Below are 21,170 nucleotides of genomic sequence, written 5' to 3'. Positions count from 1 at the left end.
GACTTAACACTGTCTGTGTGGTACTGCCTTGAAACAGGAATTTTGCGGGGCAAAACTTCAGAGGCCTAGGAAAGGATAGGAGGGCAGGAGTCTGTGTATGGACAGCTGTGTAAGCAGCTGTAAAGGGGAACCTGGAGCTGTAGTGGAGACCACAGTGTGTTGGTGATGCCAGCAATGTAGGACATCTACCAAGTCAAGGCACAAGAAATAGGCCAAGCTGGCCCAAGGGGATGCATATGCCGCGGAGAGCAAGGCTAGGGTGGTTTTGAGAGTATTTCTTCTTCTTGGGAGGAGGATTATTTAGATTCCCCAGATGTTCTTGCCTCTAGGAGGCTCAGCTAAATATCGCTGATCCAGTTAAAGGGGAATTGAGACCCAGCTCACAGACCCTGAACAAGTCAAGGGTGCTTGTATCCAGACACAGCTCCTCCATAGTCACTAACCCCACTCAGGGCTCCAGGAAGGGGCCTCAGATGATGGGTCACTGTGACAAAGTGACCTGTTAGCTTTCCGGATTTAGCAAGGTAGAAGTGAACTTAGGAAAGGCTTGCCCAGGTTTCAATAAAAAGAATCCAAAAAAGTTAATTCTCTAGAACACTGGAAAAATTAATTATTATTTTCCAAAACAAAAGGATCCTGTGAAATGAATGAAACAAGACTGGGACATGCAGTTAAGTAAAGCAATTGCCTTTGCGAGCAGTTAAGCCGCTCTTGTCCTCACACAAGCCCTTTGTGTCATGTTGTCCAGAGGGCTATGGTTGGTTTGGAGAAGAGGGATGTGGGACAGAAACTTGAGACCCATAAAGGAAACACACTGATAAGTTGCTGAGATCCGCCGTGAGCATGTAGCTCAAAGAAACATTGAGCCTTGGAGGAAATGGCATTTTAAGAGGAGCCAGAACTTTTAAAGCCCTTGATTGTTAAGTCTTGGACCAAGATATAGGACGTCTCTTTGGCTACTCCAGATGCATGAGCTAGAATTGGGCTGCAAACCTGAGTGGAAGACAGAAAAGGCCATTGGCTCTTGGTCCCAGACATGTCTGTAGGGGTCTGAGTGTGGGAAGAAGCGGGTGGGAAGGGACACAGTTCCTCACAGTCCTGCCCAATACTGCAAATACTGTACCGCTCAGTGTCTGGAGAAACCTGAGAGTATGAGCAGATCTCCTGCCATTGCAGCCCACAGGTGAGCATCTCTCAGCTCCCTCCTTTCTGCCCCAGTGGAACACAAATGGCAGTCACCAAAAAACAAGAGCCTGCCTGGATCCTGAGCCCATGGTCATCCTAAGCAACTCATAAAGTCCCATTGTCCAGTTTCTTTGTATTGTTTAGTTTTCAGTTTGTGGGATGAGGTCCTCTATATAGTCCTGGGTGGCCAAGAACTCACTCTGTAGATTAGGGTGGCCTTGAACTTCTGGGGATCCCCCCTGCCTCTGTCTCTTGAATGTCAGATTGCACACACCTGACTCTGACTTCATTTCTATTTATTTATTTATGTGTGTGAGACAGAGTCTGCGTGTCCTTGCAAGTGTGTATTGACATTCGTGTGTACATGCACCGGTACCTGTGTCCCCTTGTGTAGTGGGTCTGAGGTACTTTACTGATGAGTGGAAGTCTGTGGCCTCTGACCTTCCATCTTTGATGGATAATTACTTTTTAATTAGAACGTAATTTTTTTGTATTCCCTGGAGGAACGTATGTCCTGTAGGTACCAAAATGAATGGTAATTAATACAGCTCTAGTTAAGCGGATACTCAGTGGCACTTCTCTGGAGACATGGGACACACCACTTTTGTTTTTTACAGTTTTTGCCGCAGCCTCACAGAGTTCACAGGCGATTGTGCCCCACACAAGACAGCTATTATCTTGAAGTGGCATTCAATCGATCTGTTCGGAACACTCAAACCTTAGATTCTTATACTTGTAATTGAGTTCTTGCTGTGTTGTACGGCATTCACCAGAGAAGACTACTTGGGTATGGGTTTAAGCCAATAGGAAGTCTTTATCAGCTGGCCAGCATCTACACTGGGTGTGCTTTTAAGCACAAAACCATATCTTGGGTTGACGTACTTCAGTTAGCAAGTTAGCCAGAACCAGAGCTACAGAAGCCAAAAGGCGAGCGATATTTAGAGATTTCCCAGAACCATGAACTTTTGATGGATTAGGCCTTTGTTTTCATTTTGGCAGGTGGTACCATCTCCATGCTGAGTTTTATGGCCTGGATGGAGCCTCCATCATGGAGTCAACTGTGCTAAAACCTGGGCCCTACAGCTGTAAGTAGAAGCTAGGTGCTCAATTGCTTAGCAGCCCTAAGATTGTTCTAGAAATGTGCTGCTGGGGAACAGGTTCAAGACTGTAACACAATGTTCAGTGTTGTTGTGTGCATACTCAGTGGAGTCACAACTTGAGCAAGGATTGCTGCACCTTGAAGACAAAGCTCATGGACATCTCGAAGGGAACTCAGTTTTCCTTAGGGTCCACTTTTCCTGGAATCTAGTGTGTCTATGGTCATCTCCCACACCCACATGCAGACTCACACATTGCCGTGTGTAACTGGAGTCATTAGATTTTCCTGTGCTGGGGCTGTCTGTATCCATCTCATTTCTAAAGCAAATGGGTAGGGGACATTTCTTGCTGTCAGTGTGAGTATCCCAGATGAACTCACACCTGACTAGTACAGCTAGGCCAGGTGCTCTGAAAGACACAGTTACACAGCTAACTAGTACAGCTAGAGCAGGTGTTCTGAAAGACAGTCACACAGCTAACTAGTACAGCTAGGCCAGGTGTTCTGAAAGACGTGGCTGCACACTTATCTTCCCAAGGTCTAACTGTGCTGCTCCACAAAGTCTGAAACACAGAGAGTTTTACATCTGTGATCTTTTCAACACACTGAATATCTGAATACCAAAAATACTGGCATAGCCAACTCGGGCCTTCCGTTTCTAGAAAGGAAGACAGCCATGCTGTTTGAAGAAGGCATGAAAGACATGGTGTAGGGTTCAGGGCCAGCTGATAATTAGCCAGTGTTTTGCCGTCTGCTGTTGCAAGCTGAGTTCTGCATGACTGAATCAGCTTAAACATGAATCACCTCTCAGTCCCCCAGGGGCAGGAGCTTAGCTGTGACTCAGCTTGGGCTTAGGCTATAGCTGAGATCTACAAAGATGCCAGCGTGGCAGATAGCACTGTGGTCACGTCATGCCCTGCTCATGTCTATTGGTCCCACTTTCTCAAGTGCTATTGGCCGGAAGCATCCCTTGTTCCCACTTCATGCAGGCCTCTGTATGATGGGCTTCACAGTGAGCAAGCCCAGAGAGAGAGAGAGAGAGAAGACGGGACAGAACCAGAACCTCCCATACCATGATCCATTCTCCAAAGCTACCTCCCATTGCTTTGCCCAGTTAGATCTGTTAGAAATGAGTCTATTCAGTCCTTACTGTAAGCAGTTGATGGCACAGGACTGAACACCAGAAGGTGGCAATCACCGGGGACAAAAATGGCAGGGTTAATTTGGGCTCATATTTTGAGGAGATGCAGTCCACTGTGACAGAAAGACTTGATGGTGGGAACTTGCCGTGGCTGTTCACATTGTATCCGCAGTCAGGAGAGCAGAGAGAGAAGGCCGGTCTCCTTTACACACAGGGTGGGTCTCACGGGGGAGCAGAGGAAACCCTGAGAGTGTCCAGCCCTGAGTGGATACATGTTGTTGACATGAGCATGGCCATGCCAAGGGCTCCAAAGCCTCAGACCCATGGGAAATGTGACAGTCCCCCCTCTAATGTTGATAGTATGTGCTGAAAATGTCCAGCATAGCTTTCTTCCCCCCAGATACTTATAGCCTCAAGATTGCTCCTTCACAGAGACTGCTTCTAGCGAGGCCAGCTGCCTCCTTTATCCAGCTGGAAGTCTTATTTATCTAAATGTAACAGCCCTCCTCCTTGTTTGGATGTAAGCAATACCACACCTCCCTGCTCAACTCTATACAATAAACAACCCAGGATGCCGTGTGCGGGCCCTCCATCAGGGAGCTCAGTCCATCTGAACCTGACTTTCTGTGTGCCGTGTGTTTGTGTTTTCTTCATTCCCTCACCACCCAAGTCAGGTCAAGTCCCTATTGCTGTGCCGAGCATGGGAGTATGTTCCCTGTTAGCATCTTTCCCGCCAGCCTGGTCCTACTCCGCATCAGCCCCAAATGAATACACAAGACTTATATTAGTTATAATACTGTTGGCTGTTGGCGGGAGTTTCTTATTCGCTAGCTCTGTCTTAATTATTAACCCATTGCTATCAATCAATGTATTGCCACGAGGCTATGGCTTACCCAGTAATGCCTGGCATGGCGTTACTCCTCAGGCATCCTACAAGTCGACAAACTCTGCCTACACTTCCCAGAATCCTCCTTGCCTCCTAGTCCCACCTATCTTTCTGCCTCATTGGCCATAGTGCTTTATTCATCAACCAATAAGAGAAACATATGTACAGAAGACATTCCCCCATCATTTACATCCTCAGTTCAACCTTCCTGGGCACCCTATGAAACCCCAGAGGAGAGTATCTGAGGTGATTCTAAATCTTATGAAGCTGATAATCAAGATTACTCACAGCAGGAGTCGTCCTAGAACCGATGACTACCGAGGAAAGGAAAAGATGCTACGGTGAAAGAGCACGTGGGCACTGAGTGCCCCTGAGTAAGCTGCCGTGCTGGGAGAGACAACACCGGGGAAGTTATAATGAACAGGACTTTACTGTAAGTTTGCGAAGTTCTGGAAGCAGGAAGTTCAGGGTGGAGTCCAGGGACCTGTGGACACTTCTTGCCAGGTCACCGTATGGAGAATGGCAGAAGGCCAAAAGAGGCCCCGACCTGCCCTTTATTGTCACTTCTTAATTTTCTTTTTGTCACAACGTTGTGTTCACTTCTAGAACAGGTAGGTGAGAAGGGAGACCTTCGTGTACCTGGTGTGCCTTGAACCTAGATCCCCACAAAGGCACTTCAGATTCTCCTCTGTATCGTGTACATGTTTCCATCCGCATCCTCATCCTTTACATTTTTAACAAGGTATTGTAAAACTGTATATATATTTGATATCTGGGAAGCATGATATATTCCTTTGTAAGTATGAAATAGTTGAAATGTAGAAATATAAAGAGACATTAGAATATTTCTTTTTTAAGTATGTGTATGCGTGTATGCCTGTGGGGTGGTGTGCACATGGTGTGTGGTGACCGTGAAGGTTGGATGATGATGACAGATCCCCTGTCACTGGAGCTGAAGGCACCCAACATGGGTGCTAGGAGGTAAACTCACGGCCTCTGGGCACTCTTGGCTGCCAAGCCTCTGTCTTCCAGCCTCTGAACTTGCCCGTTGAAGACAATAGGAATCCATCCCATCATGGAGGGTACAGCTGCAAATGAAAGTGTCCGAACTGGCCTTCTGGTTTCATCCTGTGCTTTGCAGGGCACAGACACTCCAGTCCCTTCAGTGACTAACTTGTCCCTGGGGCCCTATAGCGCGGCGCTGTCCTTGCAGGTGGCCACTGCCCTCAGACTCAGCCAGGATAAGAAAATCAACATTTCCCTCCTTTCTATTCTTGCTACGCGATAACATTCAGGTGTTACATGAAGAAGTCCTTCCAGGGCTGCAGAGACAGCACAGTGGTTAAGAAGGCTTACTGCTCTTGCAGAAGACCTGTGTTCAGTTTCCAGCAACCAGGAAGGATAGCTTACAGACACCTGTAACTCCAGCTTCAGGCGATCTGATGCCTCCTACTGGCCTCTCTATGCAACTGCACAGGAGTACACATACTCAAACACAGAAGCACAAATAAAAGTAAAAATTAATCTAATTTAAAAAGAAGTGGTTTGATGATGGGAGATGCCATTATATATATCTCACTACAATTTGATGGCAAAAAACAATTATAAATACAGATACGAGATCCTAATGCTATAACACAAAATAACAAAGCACAATTGACAACAAAAAAACTTAATTCTTTAGAATCATATCCAGTATTATTAAATAAAACCTACTGGCTATCCAAAGGTCTCTACAAAATTGAAAATGGGAAACAAATATTCTGTATTAGTGTTTTAATATTTTCCACTTAGAGAATACAAAAATTAAGAATATATAAGTATATATATTCTAACCCTAAAATAGTGTGATCCAAATGATGGGCATGTCAGTAGAGTGGTTGTCTAGCATTCCTAAAGCCCTGGGTTCCATCCCCAGCACCACATGAACCAGGCCTGGTGGTGCATACCTGTAATACCAGGGATATTGCACTTGAGGGGTCGAGGCGGAAAGATCAGAAGTTCAGGGTTATCCTGAGTTACATAGTGAGTTAGAGGCCCTCCTTGAATATGGGAGACTAGGTCAAAGGGAGAGAAGAGAGGGGAGGGAAGGGGAGTAAGAGGGAACTGCACTGTCTTTCTGGTTCACAGATTTAAAAGGGTTTGTGGACCACCCACCGTCAGCATGGCCCTGTATTCAGTAAGGTACATTTCCATGGAAACCGCTACCTCAGGAATATAATATTTGGTGCTGAGTCTGGAAACCCCATAGACAAGCAGACTCCCCTCTGGGCCTCTATTACAGTCCCAGGAGCAGGTGTGGAGCAGCACTCAGACCCTCCAGGAGCCTGCTCTCCCCTGAAGCCAGGCATCTCAGCTCTCCCCACAGCGAATGCTACTGGTGCTCAGACAGAGTATTCTACTTGCTGGTTAGCTGCAGAAGGTCCCCAATCTGGTGGGCTTACTTTCCACTTCAACTGTTTTCAGAATAATCAACTCAGCCCCAGAAATCAGCAAAGGAAGAGCACAGATGGCAAGGGATGGGGGACCAGTGTCCCTGCAGTCAAGCACCCGTTAGTCCTGAGAGATGTACTCATGTTATTTCAGCAGGGCAGGGGGTCACCATCAGATCTCAGATGCCAGGCGCCTCTCCATACTGATCATGGATGTGAGGGTCTTGCTCTCCTATAGTTTCAACTCATATTTAGCCCATGTACTAAGTTCTTACAGGGCAAGGACATCGTCCCACTTCTAAGCTACAGAGTACTTGGATCGACTGCTTGCTGTAAGATATGCTCACTAAGAATAAAATGGGACAAGATATACAGAGATGGCCCAGAAATTCTAGAGGAACCAGTTCATTTCCCAGAACTCAGGCTGCAGATCTCCACTGTCTGTAACACCAGTTCCAAGGGACCCAATACCCTCTTCTGGCTTCTGTGGGCACCAGGCATGTGTGTGATGCACTAACATGCATTCAGGCAAAACACCAGTACACATAACATAGAAGGAGGAAGAGTAAGACGAAAAAGAAGAAAATGAAACTGAGAAGACGGGTTAGCAGGCAAAGGTGCTTGCTGTGAAGACCCAGAAAACTGAGTGCAAAGATGGAGGGAGAGAACTAACTCCACAAAGGTGTCTTCTCACCTCCACACTCACACACATGCACGATAAAATTTCAAAAGTAAAACTTTCAATTAATACAGGCGAATGGTGAAGCAACTATGTGAATAGTTCGCTCTCAAGACCAACATCTTACAGCTGACATCGAAGGACTTTGAACCTCTCGTGTAGGTCATAACATGACATCACACACGTCTGTGATTTCTGGCTTTGTTTAATAAATTAACATATTAGAATGTTCTTTCCTGTGCTGTTAAAAGTTTCCTTAGGTTTTTCAAATGCTTCCAAGGACAAAATATAAAAAAGACTAATGTTTTTTTTTAATTCCCTTATATTCTAGATAGATTCTCAAAGATAGTCATGTGAGTCATTGTAAGTCCTGTGTGTGTGTGTGTGTATATATATGTGTGTGTGTGTGTGTGTGTGTGTGTGTGTGTGTATGTAAAGAGGATTTATTAGATTGTGATCAAGCTAATCCAATAATGCATGCCTAGGAGTGGAAGGTCAAATAATCCAGTAGTTGTTCAATTCACAAGCTGTTCTTCAATATATGGCAGAATCCTAAAGAAGCAGGCTCTAAGAGTTACTGTCTTCCCACCTCAAAAGATCTGGATTAAAGGTGCATTTTCCCACCTAAAAGATCCAGATTAGCAGTGGATCTTCCCACTTCAACTTATTTACTAAACAAAAATCCCTCACAGGTGTGCCAAGCTTTTGGGAGGGTTTTAGTAAATTCTAGTCAAATTGACAACCAAGATAGCCATCACAGTAAGTGTGAGGATCTCTTTGTGCAACTGATCAAGGGAAATCTGTCAGTGGCTATACCACTAAGGAGTATTACTCCTTCCTCCTCAGCAGCCAGTAACTTCCAAGAGATCCTCCGGAGCCTGAGGAGCCCTTCCCTCATCCTGGATGGAATGGTCATGGGCCCAGTCTTGTGCAGGCAGACACTGCTATGAGCTAACTGGTACATTGGCCATAGCATGTCTGGAAAACAGCTTCTCACAGAGCCCATTCCTACCTCCACCATTACATCCTTTCTTTTTCTTCTTCTGAGATATCCCACTGAGCTGTAGAAGGTTGTACTGGTGTCCCATTTAGGATGGAGTGGCATTTGTTCTCGGCGCTTTGACTCAATCCAAGTCTCTAATAGACGAAGGTCCATTGCAAACAGAAGCTTATCTGACTCAGGCTGACACTGACACTCATCTTTGGGCATAGACATCACTATTTAGAAGGCAGTTGAGCACCTTGTCTATCAAGCATTCGCTATCTACCTCACCAACATCAGGGTTAATGGCGTATGAGCTCAGAGCACCATACATTGTCTCCTCAACTTATCAGAAAGTTCTCTGATGCAGAAGGCATAGTTGGGGGATTTATTTTTACAGCAGCATTTTATAATAAGAACAAACAAAAATCTATTTCTGGCGGCCTTCATTAAGGTGGCAATGTTTGCATATAGATAGCTTAAATGCCTGCAGAAGATGGATTGCAACAATTTCAACACATAGAAGTTTCCCAAAACTAACCAGGCAGAGAGGAGACAGTTGAACAGCCACTGAAGTAAGAGAATTAACAGTAACCAAAGTAAGACCTGATTTGGCTTTGAAGAGTATATGACTAGCTTTACTGAAACTATAAATGTCTATTTCTCCATAAATCATACAATATAAATGTATAAATTGGAAGCCTAAAAATAAAAGAGAATAATTTAAAACAACCATGATTTATTAATGGGTGTTAGTATCAGGAAATTTGCAAGTATCTTAAATCCTTTAAGCCAGCACATCTCAGAAGTTAATATGCTTGAGTATTGACCATGGATCTCATTAAAGGGCAGCCCAGTCCAGCTGACCTGTGGTCAGGCTCAAGGGGGTTTGTAGGAATTCAGAATATTTCGTGTTCTAGATACTGGGACTGTGGGACTCTGTGTGCATTCAAATTCATGACACTGCATATCAAAAATAGCTTAAAGAAATAAACATTGGGGCTGGAACAATGGATTGGTAGATGGGAGTGTTCTGCAAGAACAATGACTTGAGTTTCAATTCCTCTCATCATGGTTGTTTGTGGCTTTAACTCCAATGTTGCGAGGTAGAGACAGGTGTAATCCTGGGAGCCTACTGGCGAGCTTTCAGATTAATGACAGACCCTGTCTTAAAGGAATATAGCAGAGAACGGCAAAGGAAGGCACCCTATATCCTCCTTCAGTCTCTGCATGTGTGTACTCATGTGTAACCTTGAATATGTAGCGTGCATCACACACCACACACACAAACAAATAAACCTAATTCAAAAATCATGCACACACATTTTAAAGCATGAATGTCTCTTGATACAATGCCCTGGGAATATCACAAGATCACTTTTCATTATCAGTCTTCCTAAAATAATTGTAGTCCCAGTCATAAAGAAACAGTGCTTGTCCTCCAAGTGGAGAGATTCTTCAAAATAATTAGCTAAGAATATGAAAAGTGGGCAGTACCGTGAAAGGAGAGAAGGCAGAGATTCTGCTCAGACTGAAAAGCTAAATAAATAACCAAATGCAAGGTGCAGTCCTCAGTCTCCTTATGATGGGGCCATGTGGCTGGGAAGTAACGTATTGGCATAAAGCACAAATACAACTGAGTTCTGAAGGTGAAGTACAGACTGATGTGCTTATCACTGAATATACTCAGTGTATTTGCAGTAGAAGAACGTCTTTGTTCTTCAAAAAATTCTGAAATATTAGGTATTAACATGATGCTGTCTATAGCTCGTGTAAAAAAAGCCTCAACAAAAGCCACATGGTAACAAAGGATTTGGAACCAGCAGTCTGTTAACTGAAGTGAAGTGTTTATGAACAAGTGTCATTCTTCCTTCTAAATAGGGGTGCATTAATTCCCTGTCTGCTACAACAAAGTGTCACACGTGTTAATGGTGCGATGCAATACATGTGTCATGTTGTGACTTCAGAAGTCAGAAGCCCACGGTGGCTCCTATGGGCTAAACAGCCTGGTTCACTCATGAAATCCCTAAAGAATATGCATTTTCTTTCTTCCATCTCGAATCAACTGCCTTGGAACCCCACGACTTCCTGTTGTCTCCTGGCCCTTTCCCCATCACCCTTCCCCTGTTGGAGGTCCTCTTTGCTTCTTCTGAAGACCTCCTGGAAGATCCAGGATTGGCTCCCTGTCTCCATGATTTTAATTTGGTCATGTCTGCAACCAATGGGTTTACTCAGGCATGACCAAGACACCTTACAGACAAAAGTTTATTTGGGGCTTACAGTTTTGAGGAGTTAGAGTCCATGGTAGTAGAGCAAAGGCATGGTGGCAGACATAGCTGAGAGACTATGTCTGTGTGTGTGTGTGTGTGAGTGTGTGTGTGTGTTTGCGCGCATGCGCACATGCTAGAGGCCTTTGAAACCCCAATGTCTGTCCCCAGTGGCACACTTCCTCCAACACAGCTACACCTCCTAATCCTTCTCAAAACGTTCCACCAACAGGGGACCAAGTATTAAAATATATGTGAGTATTGGGGCCATTCTCATTAAAACTACCACATGGGGTTACTTACAGGAGCACGGGTAACTCAGAGGTAGTTGTATCACCAAAAGACCCATGGCAGCTCAGCCAAGGACCCGAGAAAAGATGTGCCTGTCTTGGAGAACTCTACAGAACACTGCTATTCCCAGCAATCATTACTGCTTTGATAACCTTGTGGATCTTGGAACTTTCTGAGTTCCTTGAGCCTTTTGTGAACTTTCTAAGTCTTACAAGGCCCCTTTCTTCCCCTTCCTTCTTCCAAGAATGTTTCCATTCAGAGGAAATTGCTACATGAATAAGACAGTAGCCATTACTATGGATCCCATAGATATTCAAAGGCTGATAAGGGAATTCAACAACAAGCGACCATCTATCTGTATGTAGTAATGCATGAAGTAGACCCAGAGACAGCCTGTTGCTTCCTGTCCTGGCTCTATCTGTTTGAAAGGGGCAATTCTTTGATGAGGGATGCAGACTACTCTCTCCGTGCACATAAAGACAAACATTTAGAGATCATGTAAATTGTTGGTTGTAAATTCTCCTTCAACAACCAAGACTTCACTAGAACTGAGTAGTTAGTTGGTTTTCCAGTACCAGGCATATAGTAAGTATCCTTCTTGTTGAGTGAGTCTTAAGTCCACAAACTGCCCAAATATGAGCTAAACAAGGATGACACTAATGATCATTCTAAACTGGATGGAGAAAGGCCCACGAAGCTTTAATCCTACACAAGGAACTGAGGAAATGGGAGCGGTGGCCTTTCCCAGGGAAGAGTACACAAACTGATTATCCAGACAGTCATCCCTGAAAATGTGCATACAAGTAACACTATACAGACTGAACACAGTTTATATAAACAAGAGCAAAAAGAGGTATCTTGATAGAAGGAGCCATTGTAGGGTTAGTGAGAAACCTGATACTAAGGAAATTCCCAGGAATCCACAAGGATGACCCCAGCCAAGACTCCTAGAAATAGGGGAGAGGATATCTGAATGGGCCTTCCTCTTTAATCAGATTAGATGACTAATGACTACCCTGATTGCCATCATAGAATCTACATACAGTTACTGATGGAAGTACTAAGGAGATGCCAGGGATATCTGGGCATCTCCTCATTAACTCTCTTTGTTACCCAGTCTCTCTGATGTGGATTATAGCATAGTTACCCTTGATTTTGCAGCTAATATGTGTGAGTATGTACCATGTTTATTATTCTCAGTCTGGGTTACCTCACTCAAGATGATTTTTTCTAGTTTCATCCATTTGCCTTCACATTTCCTGATGTCCTTGTTTTAAACAGCTGAGTAGTACTTCACTGTGTAAATGTACCACATTTTCTTTCCCCATTCCTCAGTTGAGGGCCATCTAGGTTGTTTCCAGGTTTTAGCTATTATAAATAAAGCTGCTATGAACATAGTTAAGCAAGTGTCCTTGTGGTAGAATAGAGCTTCCTTTGGGTACATGCCCGAGATTGGTATAGCTGGGTATTGTGGTAGATTGCCAGTTTTCTGAGAAACTGTCACACTGATTTCCAAAGTGTCTGTACAAGTTTGCACTCCCACCAGCATGGAGGAGTGTTTCCCTTGCTCCACATCCTCTCCAGCATGAGCTGTCAATTGTGTTTTTGATCTTAGCCATTATGACAAATGTAAGATAGAATCTCGAGAGTTATTTTGGTTTGCATTTCCCAGATGGCTAGGATGTTGAACATTCTCGATCACTTGAGATTCTTCTGTTGAGAATTCTCTGTCTTGATCTGTACCCTATTATTTAATTGGAATATTTGGTAGCTGATACCTAGTTTCCAAATAAGCTTTATCCCAGAGAATTACTGATGGTTCAACCCATGAAAATCTGTTAATGTAATCCAAGAGACAAATGAAAGAACAAAAACCACATGATAATCATGTTACACTTTAAAAAGAAATCCTTTAACAAAATCCAACAGCTCTTCATGGTAAAAGTCTTGGTGAGATCAGGAATACAATGGACATATCCAAACATAATAAAAGCAATATACAGCAAACCAATTGCCAGCATCAAACTAAATGGAGAGAAACTCAAAGCAATTCCACTATAATCAGGACTAAGACAAGGTTGGCCACTCTCTCCATACCTTGTCAATATAGAACTCAAAGTTCTAGCTAGAGTAATAAGACAGTTAAAGGAAATCAAGGGGATACAAATTGAAAAGGAAGAAGTCAAAGTATCATTATTTGCCAGTGATATGATAATATATATAATCAACCCCCCAAACTTTACCGGGGTGAGGTTTGAAATGATGCAGCCATCTTTGAGAATACTGCTCCAGTAGGTTACCCCTCACCCAGACTCCTTTAAGTAACTCTAGTAAATTCAGGGTTCCTCCAAGTTAATTGTTAATATAGTTACTACTTTGATCTATTTGGGGTTCCCTTTTAGCCCTGAGTAGCTAAGTGTGTATGCCTGCATGTGTATGATGTCTTCCCAGGAAAAATCCCACATGCAATATGGATTTCTGGAACTTTGGAGCTTATAGAGCAAGGCATTATTCAGATATGGTAAATCCTTGGTTACTCTTCTCTTTATTTACAGAAGCCTGCATCTGTGTCTCTGGAAGAGGAAGTGCTCCCCCCATTGGCTTCTGTATTTGATCCTCTGCTCTCCAGCTTCCGGTACTGAACTGAGAGGTTGTGGAAACTTCAGGAACTGGAGCCTCCCTGGAGGAAGTGGGTTTGATAGTTTGGCCCCACTTCCTGGGTGCACACTGCTTCCTGACTTCAGATGCAATGTGACTAACTTCTCTCATTTCTTTGATGGCCATACCTTCCCAGCCATGACGGACTATATTACTAACTATTTTAACTTGTTTTCTGTCAAGTATTTGGTCACAAAAATGCCAATAATACAGTGTTTGAACAGTTTTCCTTTCCTGTGTTTTGTTTCTTATTATTGTAGGGAAAGAACTAGAAATCAAGCTTTGTCAGATCTAGACAAAGTACCCATGGCTGCTAACTGAGCTTACATTTTCCTCTCCATGCTTCAGAATGAAGCAGATATTATACACAAAACTTTAAATGCCATTTAATTACACCTTGCAGAATTAGACGATGTGGAAGCTGTGTCTATTCTCTCACATAATCTAGGATTCTTCTTTTGAAAAACGGCCTCAGCGTCCTCTGACAAATTGCCATAGCAACAAGTTTTAATATTTAGAATCATTCTCTTCTCCTGGGCACTATTCCAGCAGTGGCTACTCCCAGAATGTCTTAGGATAACCTACCTCATCTTTCCCACCTCTTCCCTGTCTTTTCTGATTACTGATTTTCTGAGACAGGCATTCTTGCAGGCCAAACTGGCCTCAAACGCCCTCGGTATCAAAGGATGGCCTTGGGTTTCTGGTCCTCCTTAGTGTTGGGGTTACAGGATGAACTACTCCACCCAATTTGTGCAGTGCTGAGGATGGAATGCAGGGGATTTCTAACACTAGGCAAACATCCTATTAGCTTAGCTACATCCCTACCTCATCACACCTTTTCATTAACAAGGAGATAAATTATTTTTTCTCTACCTGCTGGATAGGATTGTCTTGCCTCCAAGATCTTACCCAAAAAACATGAGACTTTGACCATCTGTTCTTGTCTGAGTCCTTAGCAAATGGGTACTGTGTAAACTTGGAAATAATTGAAACCAAATGAATATGAATGTGCCACACTGAGAGTAGTGATTGGCATGGAGGGCATGCAGGCACCACCCTTGCCATACCATGTGAGGTCCTGTTTCTTATTTCCCACCCCCTATGGTGTCTCCTACTCTGCATAGACTTTTCACTCTTCTTTCTAAATGAATATCTTAAAGATTATGGATTTCGGGTGGGTATAGTCTAACAGAAAAACCAAAAACCAATTTTAGTTGTGACTGTGGACAATATTTTTGTGTGTGTGTGTGTGTGTGTGTGTGTGTGTGTGTGTGTGTGTGTGTGTTTAGATTTTTATGGGAGTGTATTTGGTTGGATTATGAAACAGTGTCTCATTCCGTAGCATAGGCTGGCTTCCAATTTATGATCCTCCTGCCTCAGCCCTCAAGCACTGGAATTACAGGAATGTGTCACTGTGGCTAGATTTTGTATTGAATATTTTTTATTGCAATATACAGAACTTTCAAATAAGGAGGAGGTAGGGTGCACACACATGATTTTGTAGCATGGTGATGGAGATACCAAGTGGACAGCCAGTCACATCTCCCATCCCCACCCTTCCAATTTCATTTTGACATTTGAGTTCTACAAGGGATGTCCTTCCCCAGAAGATGAGGTGATCAAGTTAATCCCAGGCAATGCAGTATAAGGGCAGGCTGCAGTCCAGGGATTTTAGAAGGCTCCCACACAGAATACTTACTTGGCTGGTGTTCCTTCTCATTGTTGCCTTCTCCCTGTGGGCTGCCTACTTTGACTATCTTTACCTGTAACCAAGCTGGAAAATCACAAAGAAATCCTCAGGTCCCCTGGGAATCTCTCATAACCCAACTAGAAAATCCCACCCCAGCTTTTGTCTCAAAGGTTTCTGCTACACAAACCTAGTGTAGGCTTTCTGGGGGGATGACACTTGTTGCCCATTACAGCCTCTGATGATGATGATGGAGAGAAAAGGACCTTCAGGAAGTCCCCATCCCTCAGCTATGTCCAATGGTCCTGGCTGACCCAGCACCTGGATCAAGGGGTCTTCCCTGGTCCTAGGAACAGGAGCCCACCACATACCATCTCCATAGAGAACCTAAAAGGAAGGCTTCTTTAATGGGAAGGTAAAAGGCAGTCTCAAGCTTCCTATATTTAGCTCTTCCTGAGAGCAGCTATTTCGGTCTATGTGTGAATGGAAGCGGGCAGCCTGGATTTGGAGCGTGGAATGAAGCAGTAAAATGTGACCTAAAAAAGGCAGATGCCAGCAGAGCAGTCCCATTGATTAGTGGAAAGCCCCGCCTGCCTTGCAGACAGAAAAGGAAAGGGAGGCTTGCATTTTGATGGTGGATGACAGTCAGGGGTCTACCTCCAGCTTCTGCCTGGAGCAGCATTTTCTCCAGGGAACACTGCATATGGAGAGCTCACCCTGGGACAGCTCAGTGCTAAATTGTGTAAGCATTTGTGGGCCTCACTCAATCCAAAGAGATGGTTCCTAATTTCCAAGCATGGTTGACGGTTGAGGGGACTGGGTAATCCCTGCACCCAGTCACAGCTCTGAGGTTATTCTCTCCCTTCACCTGATAAAGGCTACACTACCTCCAGCAGAAAGCAGCAGTCTTGCTCCAAAGACACTGCAAAGCCCATTTATGCAGAGGGGATTAGAAAAAAAGAATGTCAATTAAGGCTCCTATTCAATTCTTTGGGTGTTCTGGTAATTTAATTCATTCTCTGTTTGGCTTAATCAAGCTCTAGCCAGTAAGCCTTTTCCATTAAGACTATGTATGTATGTATGTATGTATGTATGTATGTATACATACATACATATGTATACACGTGTGTGTGTGTGTGTTCCTGATTTGTTAATCCAATTTAAGTTTTCTCTGATTGAGTCACCAATGGCCTGGAGATGACTAGTGTGAAAATATCATCATCATCTGGGAACACAGAGCTCGAACATAACATACATACATACATACATACATACATACATACATCTGCAAGGACATCTCTTGCTGCTACAGATGGGATGTTTCTGAGTCTCAAGACCTTTGTGGCACTTCAACTTCTCAGGGAAGTCTTGTAAGTAGCAGCCAGTATACCCTTTCCCTATGGGGACCAAGGGGACCTGCTTGCTGTGGTTATCTCAATAGATGGAAACAGCAGGGTAAAGTAGCAATAATTATGAGATGGGAAGAGGGGTTGCCAAGCAGACAGTAACTGAAGGAAGTGGTGTGCAGACACCTTGGCCAGAAAGCTGTCAAAGGAATTCTAAAATGATAAAGTTTCTGTGGTTTTATATTTGCACAGGTCAAATTTTGCATTACAGACTTTCCAATAGTATGTAGCCCACAGCAGGGATTTTGCTTTCTTCCGCTGAAGGCTCATAGGTGACAAGCCAAAACCCAGAGCTTTGTTTATGCCATTAAATGAACCTCATATGCACCTTGCAGATTCTGTTGAGCCACATTCTGTGGAACCACAGAGAGTGTAAACTAACCATTGTCAGTCAGTGGCAGAGTCAGGACTATCATTTCTGGTCTGCTTCCTGGTATTAAAACAAAAATGCGTTTTATTTCACACTCCGTGAAATGAGGAGAATGAAGAGGAGGCAGGAATCAGGTCCAGGAACAAACATTATCTCAGTGTCTGGATGGGAGGGGGTGATTCCTTGCTATTTCATCCACGTCTTACCCCCTTCCTTCTCCCCTGCCCTTGCCTGGGGCATCTGCTTCATGTCCACCCAGGGACAGGAACAGTGAGGGAAATGGCCTAGCAAACATCCAGGCAGGCTTCTGTTTCTACCCAAGACAGCTTAGAGCCCACCATCCTCCAAGGTCTGTGGCTGCAGCCAGCACAGCAGCTAGTCTGAACCATGCCGATCAGATCAACTGTTAAAAATCAAAAGGGGCTGGGCAGATGGTTCAGTCAGTAAATTGCAAGACCCGAGTTCACATCCTCAGATAGCCACATAAAAACCCAGGCATGCATGGCAGAGCACAGAAATCCACCCGTAACCTGACTTCATAGCCCTCTATATCACAGTGTGTGTGGTTTAAGTATCTTTCTACTATAAAAAAAACATACTTAATCATTCCCTCCCATTTGGACTCATCATTTTAAACTTGAAAATATCAACTTACATTCATTCTGTTTGTTTTTTGTTTTTGTTTTGTTTTGTTTTGAGATATTGAGGCAGAAAGAAGCTTACTTGTTAATATGGGTGGTGTGCAAAGATGAGACCCTGAATCTGAACCCAGAACCCATGGTTTTTGTTGATTTTGTTTGTAAAAAATCTGGGCCTGAGTAATAGGGAGGTGGATAGGATGACCCTTGGGGCTCCCTAGCTGGCTAGTACAATTGACAATCTTCATGTTCCAGTGATAGACACTGTCTCAAAAAACAAGGTGGCTGATTCCTGAGACAAAACTTGAGGTTGGCCTCTGACCTCCACAGGCATGAACACACACACACACATGCATGTGCAAGCATGCACACACAAAATAAAAACCCAAACCTCTTTTCAACCAGAGTGCCATAACTGAGCTTTATTGTAACTGGTTCCACGGTTTGGGGCCATCACTGCAGTTAGGACCTTGTGTGAGGTGATCTTCACACATGTCCAACATAACTTATGTCTGGGACCAGAACAGCAAGTGTCTGATGTGGAAGAAGCATGTGCCAGCATCTCACATGTCAATGGTCACTCTCTGCAGGTATTTGATTGACACAAGGCCTTTGTGGGCTACTGAATCCCAGGATGTGGCTTGTAGGAGTTTCACATGCCCCCTTGGCTATGGTATTTCCAGTCGGCTTGTGTAAGAGCAACACTTTACAAATTTGGGACAGGGAGGAAGATCACAGCACATTTTAAAATATTTAATACATTTTTTTGTTCTACAAAGAATGAGCAGTTCTCAAATATTACAAATAGTGAAACAGATATACTAGCATATGGATATATAGAGATAGATATATATATACAATTTACTACTTTATACTTCAAAAGTGCAGGAAGATAAATTACATAATATATATAATTTTAGATCTAGTGGACAATTGGATATTGCTCTTTGTTGGACTTGATGCATTGGATGCATGCCCATGGCTTGTCACTGAATGGAGAGGGGACCGGTGGGGACTAGGGAACTCATGGAGTCCCGTGCTTAACCCCAGAGTGCCATCTTCAAAGCAATATTTCAAGTTTTATAATGAGCTGGGGCTGGGTCAGAAGTTTCCAGTCCCATGTGCAATGTAGGATTTTACCAAGAATCTCAGCTTTATGACTTGGAATGGGACCAAAGCAAAGCTGAAAGCCATTGGTCCAGTGGTGCTGCACCCTCAGCTCCTGAGTCAGGGAAGTTTGCAAGGGGTGATGTTGAGATTGGTACCCAGTGCTCGGCTCAGCAACGAAGCCCAGGGAAGATGCCCGGGGCTCCCCGCCCTCTAAACTCACAGGCAGAACAGGCAGGAACAAAGACAATGAGGGCAAGAACTACAAGGTTCTCATGTGCATGGGGACTGAAATGCTTAGAAACTGGAAACTGACTTAGAGAGCTAAAAGAACCCAGACATGTGGTCAGTGTGAGTACAGAAGCTTGTGGCATCGTTCCATCTAAAGTCTGGTTACCATCAGTGGGAGAGGCAGGATTTTGGTAACTGTGAAGGGATATATATGTATATTCATTCCTATGTCAGCCATGGAGTCATGGCCTTTCCTTCACTAATCCACACCTTCGTGGCAAGGTGATACATTTTCTCTGAGAACGGAAATAGAAAGAAATGGAGCGACAAATTAAAGACATTCCAGAAAACTCCATAACTCGATCTTCCCATGATAGGGAATGGCCTTTGTGAACATAAGGAGCCAATAGGAGAGGTGCTCTGAGCTCATGGATGACTCCTGGCCTTCCTCATTTCTCAGTGCCCCTGCTCGCTCAGGTGCCCACGGATTTTGTTCTAGAAGTCCACAGAAATGGTAAGATCGCTGAGCCATATGGTTTCTGAGGGGCCTCCCCAACCCTCAGCATATCACCAGGGTGACTTACAAAGCAAAGTAGGTCAGGCCAGACAAGGAAACCAAGTTACAGAGGTCTGAAGGAAACGAAGGTGTTTGGACACAGTTTGCTTTGGAGCACAGACAGAGTAAGAGGCCTAGCACATATGCCAGCAAGGGGAGGTCTGCGCATGCCCATAGGCCACCGTATGGGCCCTCACAGTGCTGCGGTTTCCTCTACCAGCTGAGCGGGTAACAGTGAGATGGCTAAGAGAATGGTCAAACCAGCACCTGAGGCCAGCGTGGGTTTGTCCTAACGGGAAGAAAGAGCTCCTTCTCATTTGGCTGTAGGAGGAAGAATTATCAAGAACCAAAACCCAGCCAGACTCCAGGATGGCAGGCAAATTGGGTTAAGCTGGGGGCACTGTGCCCAGAAAAGAGAGAACAGCCTAGCCTCTCTGCAGCTGCTATGGCCTCTGATGCCTCAAGCAGTGGCTGATTTGTTCTGAAGAATCCAGGGTACACACACGACCATTAGGAAGGAACTGGTTCTAGGGCGCACAACACACTGAGGGACTTCAGGACATTTAGCAAGGAACAAGGGAAGAATTTGGTATTAATTAAATGCATTTTCTAGCAATCTACTTCCAATGTAGACAAATTGTTAAAACACAGTGAATGATGTCTGTTTCAAAGTATTCCATTAAGGTGCAGTGCATGGCATCTGCATGCTCATGTCCTTTAGAAAAAACGAATGTGCTTCTGGTTATTAGATGCTGTTGGTTGGCTGTTTGCCAGCTGGGTACACATGGAGTTATTTAAGACAACCATCTTAGGGGAGGAGAAGGTGGGACTCTAAAAAAAATGCCTACTTTATTCACTTTCATTTAAAAATCTGAGGGCAGGGAGAAGTGGCAACCCTCCCTCAAAGATCAAAAGAAAGCAAGTTCACGTTTCTAGGACCCTCAAAGTAACACACACACACACACACACACACACACACACACACACACACACACACACGGGCATTATTGCGATGCTTGCATGATGTCACAATATCCTGACCCAAAAACTGAAAAAGTTCTGACAAAGCCTCATGCCACAAGTGGCCTTGCCTTGCTTGAGAACTGCATACATATTCTTGACAGGCTGACACAGCTCTTGCAAGAAGGCTTTGAGGAAATGAGGGCATCCCCTCACTGTGTGTCATTTGTAGGGGGCTATGGTAATTCATCTTTAATCCCACTAAAAATGCATCGACGGAAGCCCCTGGGGCCCACAGGTCCATGTTGGACCCACCCACTGGTTTCTCACCTCCTTTGACAGCCTGCTCCTCCCCCAAAGTGTTAGTGGCTTCTCAACGGAAGTTTCCTGGCATGGGATGGTACCAGTAGCTATGGGCTAACCTGCGCACACGCACTCATCACACAGTACTCTGTTTCTCCGGTGTCCACAGCTCTGAGCCCCCCGTCTTCCAATGGCTAAAGCCCACTCAGGACTGGCCTCAGTTTCCCGGGATGCTGAGAGCATTGCAGATTCTGCATCTCCTGAGGGGTGGGCTGGTGGGGTGTATGGAATGCCT

This window comes from Phodopus roborovskii, unplaced genomic scaffold (assembly GCF_943737965.1).
Source record: "Phodopus roborovskii unplaced genomic scaffold, PHOROB, whole genome shotgun sequence".
Classification (NCBI taxonomy): domain Eukaryota; kingdom Metazoa; phylum Chordata; class Mammalia; order Rodentia; family Cricetidae; genus Phodopus; species Phodopus roborovskii.
The sequence above is the reverse complement of the archived record's forward strand: the minus strand, read 5'-3'. Positions refer to the sequence as shown.